Source organism: Triticum urartu, chromosome 3A (assembly GCF_056163025.1).
Source record: "Triticum urartu cultivar PI428250 chromosome 3A, HENAU_Tu73, whole genome shotgun sequence".
Classification (NCBI taxonomy): domain Eukaryota; kingdom Viridiplantae; phylum Streptophyta; class Magnoliopsida; order Poales; family Poaceae; genus Triticum; species Triticum urartu.
The window spans coordinates 167925718-167938971 of NC_141875.1; positions in this window are offsets into that span (position 1 = coordinate 167925718).

Genomic DNA, 13254 nt, shown 5'->3' on the forward strand with positions numbered 1-13254 from the left:
TACCTTCACTTACCTAGCCTCCCCGGCAACGGCGCCAGAAAAGAGCTTGATGTCTACTACGTAACCTTCTTGTAGACGTTGTTGGGCCTCCAAGTGCAGAGGTTTGTAGGACAGTAGCAAATTTCCCTCAAGTGGATGACCTAAGGTTTATCAATCCGTAGGAGGCGTAGGATTAAGATGGTCTCTCTCAAGCAACCCTGCAACCAAATATCAAAGAGTCTCTTGTGTCCCCAACACACCCAATACAATGGTAAATTGTATAGGTGCACTAGTCCGACAAAGAGATGGTGATACAAGTGCAATACGGATGGTAGATATAGGTTTTTGTAAACTGAAAATATAAAAACAGCAAGGTAGCAAGCGGTAAAAGTGAGCGTAAACGGTATTGCAATGCTAGGAAACAAGGCCTAGGGTTCATACTTTCACTAGTGCAAGTCCTCTCAACAATAATAACATAATTGGATCACATAACTATCCCTCAACATGCAACAAAGAGTCACTCCAAAGTCACTAATAGCGGAGAACAAACGAAGAGATTATGGTAGGGTACGAAACCACCTCAAAGTTATTCTTTCCAATCAATATGTTGGGCTATTCCTATAAGTGTCAGAAACAGCCCTAGAGTTCATACTAGAATAACACCTTAAGATACAAATCAACCAAAAACCCTAATGTCACCTAGATACTCCAATGTCACCTCAAGTATCCGTGGGTATGATTATATGATATGCATCACACAATCTCAATTCATCTACTCAATCCAACACATAGAACCTCAAAGAGTGCCCCAAAGTTTCTACCGGAGAATCACGACGAAAACGTGTGCCAACCCCTATGCATAGGTTCATGGGCAGAACCCGCAAGTTGATCACCAAAACATACATCAAGTGAATCATGTGATATCCCATTGTCACCACAGATACACACGGCAAGACATACATCAAGTGTTCTCAAATCTTTAAAGATTCAATCCGATAAGATAACTTCAAAAGGGAAACTCAATCCATTACAAGAGAGAAGAGGGGGAGAAGAAACATAAGATCCAACTATAACAGCAAAGCTTGCGATACATCAAGATCGTGCCAAATCAAGAACACGAGAGAGAGAGAGATCAAACACATAGCTACTGGTACATACCCTCAGCCCCGAGGGTGAACTACTCCCTCCTCATCATGGAGAGCGCCGGGATGATGAAGAAGACCACCGGTGAGGGTTCCCCCCTCCGGCAGGGTGCCGGAACAGGGTCCCGATTGGTCTTTGGTGGCTACAGAGGCTTGCGGCGATGGAACTCCTGATCTAATCTCTATTCTAGAAGTTTTACGATACGTAGGTATATATGGGTGCAAGGGGTACATCGGTGGAGCTTCGGGGGCCCCACGAGGCAGGGGGGCGTGCCCTAAGGGGGTGGGCGTGCCCCCCACCCTCGTGGCCAGCTCCCGTATCTTCTGACATAGAGCCCAAGTCTATCCGGTGGCTTTCCTTCCAAAAATAATTTCTCCAATTGATTTCTTTCCGTTTCGACTCCGTCTGATATTCCTTTTCTTCGAAACACTGAAATAGGCATAAAACAACAAATCTGGGCTGGGCCTCCGGTTAATAGGTTAGTCCCAAAAATAATATAAAAGTGGATAATAAAGCCCAATATTGCCCAAAATAGTAGATAACATAGCATGGAGCAATCAAAAATTATAGATACGTTGGAGACATATCAGTGCCCGTCGGCGGGCCTCCCCGTCGCTCTCCATCACCCACTGCCAACGCCGCCACCGGCCCGGCGGGGAACGAGTAGCAAGCTTCATCGCTGCACCCTTCCGTGTGGCGGGACAGACGCACCGCCACCCCGTCACTAACTCCGGCCGGCTCGTCGTCCCATGCTCGCCGCGGACCAATGGACGCGCAGGCTGCGCTGCTCATGGCGCGCGAGCTCCTGCGCTACAGCCCCGTCGATGACCTCTACGAGGACTGGCTGGACCGCATCGCCGAGCTCGTCAGCGCTGCTGGGGGCTCTCCTGCACCGTCCCTCTCGATGCCTCGTCTGCCCCCTGTTGCGGGCGACGTAGCCAATGGAGCGCCTCCACCACCTCCCTGTCAAGATGTCGTCCTCGGACCGAGACGCACAGCCCCGCGGCGTGACCCGCCACGTAGGGCGCCCGCGCGTGAAGAAGAATGCTACCAGGAGATCCAGCGGCCGCAAGAGCATGCTCCTGCACTCCCAGCACCACCATGGCAGGACCGTGTGCCGCCTGCGGTGGCTGTGCGTGGGTGCCAAGACCAGGCTCCACCTCCATGACAAGCTCAAGTGACCACCGCAGGCTGCCGCGCCTTCACCCCCGAGCTACGCAGCGTTGTCTGGCCTGGCAAGTTCAAGCCCGACCTGCCTCCGTGCTACGACGGCACCCCTGACCCTGCTGAGTTCCTGCAGCTCTACGAGCTGAGCATCGAGGCGGCCAACGGTGACGAGAAGATCATGGCAAACTAGTTTCCCATGTCTATCAAAGACGGCGCACGCTCGTGGCTCCTGAACCTACCCGTGGGATTGATTTCCTCCTAGGGCGAGATGCCCGAGCGTTTCGTCGCCAATTTCCAGGGCACTCGCGACCGCTCGCCTGCCGCGAGTGACCTGCGGTGCATCAAGCAGCAGCCAGGGGAAACCCTACAGAAGTACATCCAGCGCTTCAACAGCGTTCGCCTCAAGATTCCCAAGTTGACGGACGAGGCCATCATCTCAACATTCTCTGATGGCGTCCATGATGTCAAGATGAAGGAAGAACTCGCCATACACGAGGACCTGTGCACGACTTTGTAGATGTTCAACATGGCGACCAAGTGTGCGAGAGCTGAGGAGGGACGTCTCTCCCTCCTCGAGGTTCCAGCTGCTGACCCAGAAGACAAGAAGGCCAAGACCAAGCACGTGAAGCACAAAGGGAGCGGCCGTGCTCGCGGCTGAGCCAGAGATTAAGCGCGGCCGCGACCACCCAGAGTCATCCAAGGGCAGCCACCCGTTCTGCACCTTCCACAACATACACAACCACAACACCAATGACTGTCAGGAGCTCAGGGCCATCCGCGACGGGCGCTTCGATCAATGCCTTGAACGTAATGACCGAGGCTACGGCCGTGGAGGAGGCTGAAGTGGAGGACGCTAGGACGACCACGGCCCCAGTCAGGAGTGGCGCGATCAACCTCGTGAGGATCGCTGGCAGGGCCAGCCTCGCGAGGGTGCCTGGAGGGACCAACCTCGTGAGGACCATCCTCAGGGCAAGGCCAGGCTCCCTCCGCTGCCACCACCACCAAGGAGGAATGACGACCATCACCAGGACGAGGGGGCTGGGGGCTTCCAGGAACCGCGCGCCATTGCCTCCATCTTGGGCGGCGCTCAGGCCCCAGCCTCCCAGTGTATCTTCAAGCAGTTTGCTCGCGAGGTGAACGCGGCCCTCCCCAGGCTCGAGGCCACGCGCCCACTCAGGTGGTCCAAGTTCTCCATTACCTTCAGCTTGTCCGATCAGCTCAAATGCGCGGCAACTATCGGCGCCCTCCCGATGCTCTGCTCGCCCATCATCTACAACGTCCTTGTCACCAAGACCCTCATCGATGGTGGTGCGGGGCTCAATGTCCTGTCCGTCGAAACGTTCGACCGCCTCCAAGTGCCATATGATCAGCTACAGCCAACCAAGCCCTTCTCAGGAGTGATCGACGGCTCCACCACCCTGATAGGGCAGATCCGCCTCCCTGTCACCTTCAGCAAGCGCGACAACTACCACACTGAGCTCATCGACTTTGACATCACCCATGTTTGCCTTCCATACAACACCATCCTTGGGTATCCGGCCCTGGCCAAGTTCATGGCAGTGACTCATCATGGTTACAATGTCCTCAAGATGCCAGGGAGTTGCAGTGTCATCACGGTCGCGTGCGAGGAGAAGGACGCGGTGTGCTCTCTCGAGCGTGCCTACCAGGCTGCGGCGGCCGAAGACCCAGACAATGAAGAAGAAGAAGTTGCTCGGCCAAGAGCCTCAGGAGAGCGGTGTCTCCAGCGGCACCACCTCAGGACCAGCCCCCACGGATGGGGCGCCTCCCTCCCTCGCATAGGAAGGCATGCCCAGCGCCCTCCTCAGGCTGGGCTCGGGGGCTCTCTTTTGGAAGGCCTCTGACTTAGCCAATGTCATGAGGGAGGCACTCAGGCACTAGGTGGAGGCATGCTTCACCGCACGCTTCCCTCATGAGGGGACAAGGCAGGGAATGCCTGGTGCTCGGGAGTTCGTCACCAAGGCGACTGAGGAACTTCAAGAGGCAAGAGCCATGCGCGGCAACCGCTGCCCACCTCCTGGCGCAGCTCCTTGTCCTAGCAAGGACAACGAGCTGCGCGTCTGCGTCAACATCCTCGAGCTCAGCAGGGCCGCATCCCAGGAGCATTTCTGGCCTTCACACGTTGGCCGGTGAGAGGGTCCACCTCACAGCTATGTTCGCATGCCATTTGGCTTGCCGAACGTGGCCGTTACCTTCCAGCGCCACCTGCGGAGCGTTTTGGTGGCTCAGGAGGCTAGGCACCAGGCGGAGATGGCGACGGGTCTTCATGAGCCTCCCGAGTCCCCAAAGCCTCCCGAGGCTCAGGACCCAGGTGGCTCGTGAGGGACAACTTCTTCAGCACGCGTCTTCAGCTACTTCAACATCCCTCCAGCAACGGTGCCAAGTGACTCTTTTTCAGTTTGTTCAGTTGGGGGTGCCCCTCGGGCTGCATTATCCCCAAGTCGCACAGGCCTGTCCCTATGACGTGTATCCTTCTGTGTCTTTAACTTACTCTGTTGGGGGCGCCCCTCGGGCTGCATCATCTGCAGGCCGCATGGGTCCGTCCCTGCGACATGTATCGTTCTAACATTTATCTGAACTAGCTTGCCTCCTCCCATGAGTCACTGTATGATTATCACCTGCTTGCCTGTTGCCCTTCGCGGCCTCCCGCGTTGCTGACCGACCTCCTGCTCATCCCGCAATGGGTGCTACACATGCTGGCATGGCGCTTGTGCTCGGGTCCATCCCTGCAATGCTGACAAACCTGAGTGATCGAGCTCTGGCTCATGGCCCGCCCCATGCATGTCACCTCACCAGATCCTCAGTGCCTTCATCTTCTTGCGGAAAGATCAGTGGCAGGACAGCAAACGCGATCGTGAGGCGTATCCTCCTCTCGAACTAACCCGCAGGAATCTTCGGAGCTTAGCTACGGGTGGCCTTGCCGGCTGCCCTCCTTCCACGTGATTCGCTTGCGCGTTAAAGGGGGGGGGGCTACTGAGCATCGCACCTCAGGAGCTCCTACTAACTCTCCAGCCCTTACCCCCTAGCCTTAGCCACGGCATCGCGTCCTGGCATACCAGCGGCGGCTGAGCTTGCTCGAGGGTTGGGACACGAGGACGCAGAGCACTTAGATGAGCAAGGAAGGGGGAATCCGGCGTGAGCCTCACCTAGTAACACTGCCACTGAAGCGCAAATCGGACGCTGTAGAGGAAACCACCTCGGGCTCGACAAGATAAGTCACATATTCGCGTTAGCACGACGTCGCAATTGGAATTTTTCGTTCGGGAAGCCTTGCTTTGGCAATGCCGCCTTCCTTTTCTGCCTTCGGGATGCTGCTTGCACGCCAAAGGGGACCTCCTGAGCATTGCGCCTCAGGAGCTCTTACCGGACCTGGGGCCGCTCACCTCATGGCCTTGACCACGACATCGCGACCTGGCATACCAGCAACAGCTGAAGCCTGCCTGGGGATTGGGACCTGTCAGCGTAGAGTGCTAAGCTACCGGAAGGATGAAAAGGGGGACAATGACAAAGCAAGATACACAACAACAGCCTAGAATTATGAACAGTAAGTGCTGGAAAATAAGCATTACAGTTTCTTTACAAACCCCCACGGGGTTCGTCTCGATTCCTTGCAGGGAACAAATGAAGAAAAAACCTCAAGGAGCCCTGACTACAGCCGCCGTCGCCAAACCCATCATCAATAGTGGGCCACGAGAGGCCGACACCAACCCCATCCAAGTCATTGACGACGACGGGCGGATGCCGCTGCCGCGCCCCGGGCGCGATGAGAGCTTGGTGGCGCGTAGCTGTCGTCGCTCGTCTCCGGAGACTCATGAGGCTCGGGAGAGTCGCTAGACTCCCAGGAGCCGTCGCTGCTGCCGGAGGATCTGTCGGCAGGGCCGGGGGCAGGCTCGGCGCTAGCTGCTACACCATCCTGGCGACTCCCTCCAGGGCAGCACTCCAGGCGGCGGCCTTCCTCGTCGAAGACCTTGAAGAACAGCATGGAGGCGCTGTCGTACTCGAAGTGGATGGCGAGGGCCCCCTCCGCGCGACAAGCGCGGGCGACCTCGCCCCATCCACAGGTCATGAGGATCTTGCCCAGGGAGACGACCTCGACCTGCGCCCCCGTGGACAGAGTGCTGCACTCGGCGTGCTGCAGCCTCACCTCAAGTGGCCCCCTTAGCGGCATCTCCTCGACGAAGAACCGCGAGAACTAGATCCATGTGCGCGGTGGCATCACCGCCCACACCACGAACTTGCGTGAGGAGCCCTCGGCGTGGGTTCGTGGGCTGGCTGCTCATGCAACCACAGCTTGGCCACCACGGCCGAGACGCAAGAGGCGCGGGGCACCGCCTCCTCCTCCGGAGCCTTGCGCTTGGGCGTACAAGGGCAGCGGGTAGCCGAGAGGAGGCCGCTCGTACCAAGGCCTCGTCACTCCCAGCCTCATGCCGTCATTGCGAGAGCAGCCGAGCCTCTTTTTCGGTGGAAGTGGCCCTGCTGCTCGCGGGGGGTTTTTCCCCTTCTCAGCGGCGAAGAATCTCCTTATCAGCGCCATGGGGCTACGGCAAGACGGCGAGGCGAGAGGAAGAAGGAGAAGCAAGCGGCGAGAAGACGGAGATGAGCGAGGGGGCTCCATCCCTCTCCTCATTTATAGCCAAGAGGAGGCCAACCGCCGGCCTCCATGATCGCACGCAATGATGGTTTTCTTCTGCATGTAGCAGGGTATCGTCAAGTCGAACGGTTGCCGAGGCAGCTAGCATGGGGAAGCGGAGGCGCCCACGTCCCATCGATCGCCACGCGTCTGCCGAAGCTGCAGGCGGTTGGGGTCCGCGGCACTACGCACTTGCCCCTTGGCTTCGCCTCGAAGCCAAGTCCAAGCGCACCTTGGGCCGGGGGCTACTGTCGGCGTCATGGGAACGGGGGTGCTCAGACTTGCCTACCTGCGGGCCGTGGCGTGGCTCCATCAGTGGCCCGGAACGGCCCAGCATCAGCAGCAACAACTCAAGACCCTCACGAGGGGCCGAGCCTCGTGTGGCGGACGACACCTAGACCTCCCTGGGGGCAGTCTCACTAGGCTGGCTCCCGAGGAGCAGAGATATCTATGCCAGGGGCACCTCGCAAAGTTCACGTGACGTGAGCCATGACGACCAAGGCCAGGCGGGCGCCATCGGGTGCAGTGTACCAGTTTCCTCTTTGGTGCTAAGGAGGCAAGCGCAGGCACGGGGTCCCAGGCATCAGGCAAAGGTTTCCTTATCGGTGCAACAAGACCAATGCCGCCAAGACGGCAGGACGGAGGTCATCACGAAGCCCATAGCAGCGTCACCACCAGAGCCTTTGGCAAGCGAAGACTACTTTTGTCAGGATAGTTTGTACTAGTTGTCCCCCTTCAAATTGGCCTTTGTGGGATCCCTTCCCGCCTACATATGGGAAGAGGACCAAGGCCACTATAAATAGGACCTAGCCACCACTGTAGCAAGGGACGGATCATTCAGATCATCCTCACACCCACTAGCTCATCGAGCTCAAGAACACCTCACCTCCTGAGGCTGTTCATCCACTGTACTAGTTCATCCTCAGCCCCACGAGGCAATCCACCACACACTGGAGTAGGGTATTACACCGCGAGGTGGCCCGAACTAGTATAAACCCCTGCGTCTCTTGTTCTTTGGGTTCATCGAGCTAGGCCGTGGGATCATCGGGCGAGCGAGCTGGGGAGAGAGTGTTCTTTGTGTGCACCCTAGAGTTCGAACCTCTCAACGGTCTACAGAACCTGTGATCCAACATTACCAAACTCGGTGGGACCAAATAGTGAAACTCGGTCAGACCGATATGGTTCAAAATGTGAACGTTAGGCTTTTCGGTGGAACCGACAAGATCAACTCGGTGGGACCGATGCGTTAGGGTTAGGCCATAACTTGATCTCAGTGAGACCGATCACATGAACTCGGTGAGACCGATTTCAGTAGTAGGCAAACAGAGAGTTGGTCAGGCAAACTCGGTGGGACTGATCGCTCATTTTTCGGTGAGACCAAAACGTTACGAAAAGGAAAGAGAGAGTTTGCATTGCGAACTCAGTGGGACCGATCGCTCATTAGGTAAGACCAAAATGTTACAAAGGGAAACAGAGAGTTTGCAATGCCATCTCGGTGAGACCGAATTGATTAGGGTTTCTAGCAGTGGCTATGTTAAGTGAACTCGGTGGCGCCGGATAGATCAAATCGGTGGGGCCGAGTTTGACTACTGGTTTAGGACATATGTGGAAATGAGAAAGCGGTTGAGGGCTTTTGGAGCATATAACTAAGCATTTTGAGAGAGCAAGCCATTAAGAAACACATCTTCCCTTTTTAATAGTATTGGCTTTTCCTATGGACTCAATGTGAGCTTGGATCACTAAAGTGAAAATGTAGAGTCTTGATCTTTTGCCAATATGTGTCCTTTGCATTTTGAGGGGTCCACATCTCTAGTCCATGCCATTCCAATCATTGAACTTTTTGAAATGATTATCTTGAATGGATATTACACTGGTACACATCGGTGCTATACAGATGGATTGTAACCCCTTTTCGCGATGGTATTCGCAACCGTCACCTAGTGAGTGTCGGCGATAGGGGGGGTCCTTCCCACACGACCCACAAACCGTCGGGGATATGCCCTCCTGGCACACACACTCAGCAAAATGAGGTCGTGTGCGACCGACGAGCACTCAAATACAGAAATATGTACAATAGTGCTAAAAATATAATTATACAGGCGAAATCATTTCCGGTCATAAGTACATCCCACACAGTTAGTCACCGCTAAACGTTTCCGTTCGTATATACATCCCACACAGTCACTCCAAGGAAAACGTTTGCGCAAGGTGGCGTAACGCAAACATTTTTTAAGAGAATGTCATGTGTGATTGTTCATTGATCCAACATGGTTTATTCCTAGAAACTGTGTGTGTTGCCTGAGGTCATCACCCACGGTGTTCTCTCAATAACCGTTTGCAATAGGAAAACCCAATTAGCAAGCTAATTGGCCAATTAGCAAGCTAATTGGCCAATTAGCGGGCTAATTGCACTATTATTAATAATCCATTTACTAATCTAATTGAAATTCATATTAAGCACATAATATATTCCATTTCCATATTAAGGAACAGGATTTCATAATTGAAATACGTCGGAGTACAACATGATATAGGTTCAGCACTCAGCTACCCCATTACACGACTGCACCAGCAGCAAGTTTCACATGCAACATCTAGAACCTTTCGAAATTAGCATCATAGACGGTACATAGAGAGATGCATCTCATCTGGAAAACTGCTGAAGCGGAAGGAAAATTTGAGCCTTCATTCATGTTGAAGGTCTTTGCAACTTTAGGCTAGTGCCTGTGGATGATTGACCGTCCATCCTTCGACCTCTTCAGGAACACTTCAATATTGAACCGTGGGTGTTGTATGAAAACTTTCCTCGCCTCCTGACCACAGAGGTGGTTTGAGAGGTAATCGTCAGTGAACCCTGAAAATAAGGATGTGCACAAATATTTTCTCTAAATTGGAAATGGGGCAAAGGAATAAAAAAAAGGCAAGGTATAATAGTTAGTACCATCTTGTAAACCTCAGTGCTTCCCATTGTTTCCCTGGAACACATATAAGGTAGTTAGTCATCAGGTTAAGTAAGGGTTCGCATGCTATTAGTAAAATATGTTGATGATAAATAAGCACATTGCATATTCATCAAATTAATTCAAGCCACATGGAAAACCCATTTATCCAAACCAAGCATGATTAAGAACTAGGAAATATAGCACTTGTATATGTTTCTCATGTATTAAGTCCATCCAAATTCGATTTATTCCTCACATGGTATACAATAACAGAATGCAGCCACAACAATTGAACATCGCATTGCAGAATTGAACCAAGTAGTTAACTAAACACCACAACAAATGAACCAAACGTTAACTAAGCACCACATTGCACAATATAACATACTCCTAATAGAAGATTAGACAGTTAACCAAACCAAGCGTGCTTAACAATTTGGGAATATAGCAATTGTATTTGTTTCTTATGTATTTAGTACAACCAAATTCAGTTTATTCTCACATGGTATACAATAACAGAATGTAGCCACAACAATTGAACACCGCACTGCAGAATTGAACCAAGCAGTTAACTAAACACCACAACAAATGAACCAATCATTAACTAAGCACCACATTGCACAATATAACATACTCATAATAGAAGATCAGACAGTTAACCAAACCAAGCATGCTTAACAACTTGGAAATATTGCACCCTGAAGAATTGAACATCACATTTGCAGAATTGAACCAAGCAGTTAACTGAACACCACATTGCACGACATATCTAACATATACACTATAGCATAAGATTGCATGGTAAAAGTAGATAGCACAATTCACTAGAATTTGTTAAGTAAAGGCAGTAGCTAGCAAACTGAACATGGGTCCTTATAGTGAGCTAATAAGACAAGCTACTCCTCATTGTCAGAGATATCGATGACGATTGGCTCCTTGGACATGGAAGAGGGCAAGGCCTCCGCATCGTGGGTGCCCTCGTTGTAGTGGTGAGTTGCCTGAGCCGCTCAGGGAACCAACCTGCTGGCTCTCGAGATGAGGTAAGCACGTGCACACTGAGAAAACACCTCGTAGTCTTCCTCGAAGGCACCGACGGTGGCCTCGAGAAAACGCCACGAACTGTCGTTTAAAGCAGCCAACCGCATCGCGGCGTTGGCGCGTGAGGCGTCAATGGTGGCCTCGACGGCGAGGTGCTCCTCCAAGATCTGGGGGTCGGCACGAATGGCAGCCATCGCGACCTCATCCGCGCGTGTGGCCGCGATTTGCTTCTCCACTGCCAAATGCTCCTTGAGATCCTGGCTATACTACGTGCACCATGGCTTAGGCCGGCGCTTATTTGGTGGATGGGTCAGTGATTTGGGTGGAAGGTGTCGTGCTCGCGCCGGCGGTCGGGGCATGTGGGATGTGGAAGGAGGAGGAGGATGGGGCTCGGGTGTGGATTACCTGCCTGGATAGGCAAGGCCGAGCAGCGTGAAGGAGGGTCGTCGGCAAGGAGGCGGCGCTGCAAGCAAGGAGTGAAGGTTTCAACTTGGAAAGGAAGGCGGAAGCAGGGGAAATGTGGCTTTTAGTAAGGGGGGCGGGGAGGTAGATATTTCCACGGAAGACGAAATTTTGGAATCGCTTCAGCAAAAAAACTGGCGCGCAAAGTGTCATCAGACACGGTCCCTTATTCAGAGCGGGCTGTGGACTGTAGCCGTCGCACCTTCTTGCGTAAGCCGTATGCGTACTATACTCTGATGGTGCTCCAAGATATTTTGTGCTGCATCTCACACGGCTGGTTATAACAAACTGTGTGGGATCTACTTGATTTTTCATCTTGATTTGAATTACATAATGGGGTCACAGCAGCCATGGACGGTGTTTGTATTGCTAGACCTTTTATATGCACTGAACATGCAACTATATGTGTGCCATAAAATAATTGGAATTATTCAGGGTTCGTTTGGACATTTTTATGCATTAACTGAGTTTTCAATGCATTTATGTGCATAAATCAAATTTGAACTACATGCACATGCTCCAGTGCATATAAATTGGTTAAAAAATCAAATCTTTGTCCTTGGGTGCATGCTTAGGTCCGATGCAAGAAATGGGAATGAATGTTAAACACCCTGCCACCGTCACTCGGTCGCAAACATTGAGATGCCCGGTATTTAAATTCTAGTAAATCCAAAACTTGTCTGAAATTCATGAAACTTGGCATGCTATCATGGAGCGGCACCAACATGCCGTGGTAAATTTTTTGTCCCATTTGGTGCAAGTTTGGGTATAAGCTTCTCACAAACCAGAGCTTCTCACAACAAGCATGATGGTTTCGATAGGGAACGTCCCACCTTTGGGGACAAAACGATATCCATTGCCTCTTATTGCTTTCAATTTTTTTTTCTCGTGTCAACATAGAACAGCATGAGTGTTGTGTCAATTTTTGTGATTTTTCAGGGTTCGTTTGGACATTTTTATGCATTAAGTGAGTTTTCAATGCATTTATGAGCATAATTCAAATTTGAACTACATGCACATGCTCCAGTGCATATAAATTGGTTGAAAAATCAAATCTTTGTCCTTGGGTGCATGCTTAGGTCCGATGCAAGAAATGGGAATGAATGTCAAACACCCTGCCACCATCACTCAATCGCAAACATTGAGATACCTGGTATTCAAATTCTAGTAAATCCAAAACTCATCTGAAATTCATGAAACTTGGCATGCTATCATGGAGCGGCATCAACATGCCGTGGTAAATTTTTTGTCCCATTTGGGGCAGGATGGGGATAAGCTTCTCACAAACCAGAGCTTCTCACAACAAGCATGATGGTTTCGATAGGGAACGTCCCACCTTTGGGGACGAAACGATATCCATTGCCTCTTATTGCTTTCAAACAATTTCTCGTGTCAACATAGAACAATAGGAGTGTTGTGTTATTTTTTGTGATTTTTTAGGGTTCGTTTGGACATTTTTATGCATTAAGTGAGTTTTCAATGCATTTATGTGCATAATTCAAATTTGAACTCCATGTACATGCTCTAGTGCATATAAATTGGTTGAAAAGTCAAATCGTTGTCCTTGGGTGCATGCTTAGGTCCCTTAGAATAAATGGCAATGAATGTCAAACACCCTGCCACCGTCACTCAGGCACAAACATTGAGATACCTGGTTTTCAAATTCTAGTACATCCAAAAGTTGTGTGAAATTCATGAAACTTGGCATGCTATCACGGAGTGGCACCCGACATGCTGTGGCCGTTTTCGTGTCCATTTTGAGAGAAGGCGCACTCGAATAACAGCCAACAAAGGCATTTTGAAAAAATAGCCGCCACTTTAATATCTCAAACATTTGTATATTCAAACCGTGTGAGTTATGTTAACCATTCACGT